Source organism: Colias philodice, chromosome 18 (genome assembly GCF_061535455.1).
Source record: "Colias philodice isolate Cphi_HAF_F1 chromosome 18, ilColPhil1 Martin Lab GWU primary, whole genome shotgun sequence".
NCBI lineage: Eukaryota > Metazoa > Arthropoda > Insecta > Lepidoptera > Pieridae > Colias > Colias philodice.
The window spans coordinates 4,314,983-4,316,461 of record NC_143103.1 but is presented as its reverse complement, the minus strand read 5'-3'; positions in this window follow the sequence as shown (position 1 = coordinate 4,316,461).

Here is a 1,479-nt window from a genome sequence, read left to right as displayed (position 1 = left end):
TTCAAACATTGCTGTATACTTTTTGTATAAAGTAATTTATGCCTGATCGTGGAATGGCGTTGAAATGTCTGTAGTGTTTGGTCGCTGGATATTGTTTCATTTGTTTCCCGACTCATGCACGGTGTGGCGTGAATCATGCTTTATTCAAACTTTTGTGCATATGCGAAAACGAGACTTTGTAATCGCCTGTCAAAATATCGAATTCAAAAGTTGATTTTCGACTATCTTCGTCGGCCAATTTAACATTATATTATAATGTTAACATTATATTATAATGTTAACATTATATGTATTATAATGTTAAATTTGCCTTGGGGATTCCGGTATAAAATCTACGTGCTTTCTCAGGTCTCAAACTATTTTTGTACGAAATATAATCCAAATTGGTTCAGTGGTTTTGGGCGTGTAGAGGAGACTTTCGTTTTTATAATACTAATAGGGGTGAATTGACGATACTTTCACAAAAATAAAACAACGTATTATTCAGGAATATTTATTTACACGAAATCATAGTACTAACAATCGAACGTGTGATCCCAAAACATCAACTACAGATTACATACTCTATCTTTACAGTAAGTGCCGAGATCATATTTATTGCAAAGTATATGTACTATTTATGTATATTATTATAATAAAATGATCTTAAAAACATGATTTATTATAATTTTGAAATAAATTGTATGTATTTTGTGCTTAATCATCTATATCTAAGTTTATTATTATTATAAAATATGTATTTATTAATTTCCTTTGTAAAACTAAGGACGTAGTATACATTAGAGAATTCAGGTTTTGTATACTTTTTACTGTTTAAATACTAATAAAAATCTATAAGCGGATCGTACCATATATACATTACATAATAAATAATAAACTGTATAAAATGAATTGTTTTACAGCGAACATATTGTTAAACAAAATAAAAATATTTTGTTTATTGACAAATTTCGTAAGATTTATACAAATATAAAAATATCGTTAACAACATAAAAATAAATAGTACAATAAGAATACAATTAAAAATATATACAGATATTTATTATAATCACAAACGTAAACATATCACATAAAAAAATAAGTAACGTTTTCAATTTTCATGAAAAATTATTTAACAATTACGGTAACAAAAAAAATGCTGCCGTATTAAGGAAATTAGTACACTTTAGTTGAATTCTAGAAATATAAGTAAATTAGCTAGAAAATAACGGCTATTTACAATTTCTATATTATGTCCGTACACCGCTAGTTAATCTAAGAGCGTAGACGCACTATGCGGGTAGCCGCATTGCGGGTAGCCGTCCGGCTGACCGCAATCACAATTATGTACGTAATATTCATTTCTATGCGCACTGCGATGCGGCTACCGCAGACCGCACAGTGCGCATAGAAATGAATATTACGTACATAATTGTGATTGCGGTCAGCCGGACGGCTACCCGCAATGCGGCTACCCGCATAGTGCGTCTACGCTCTAAG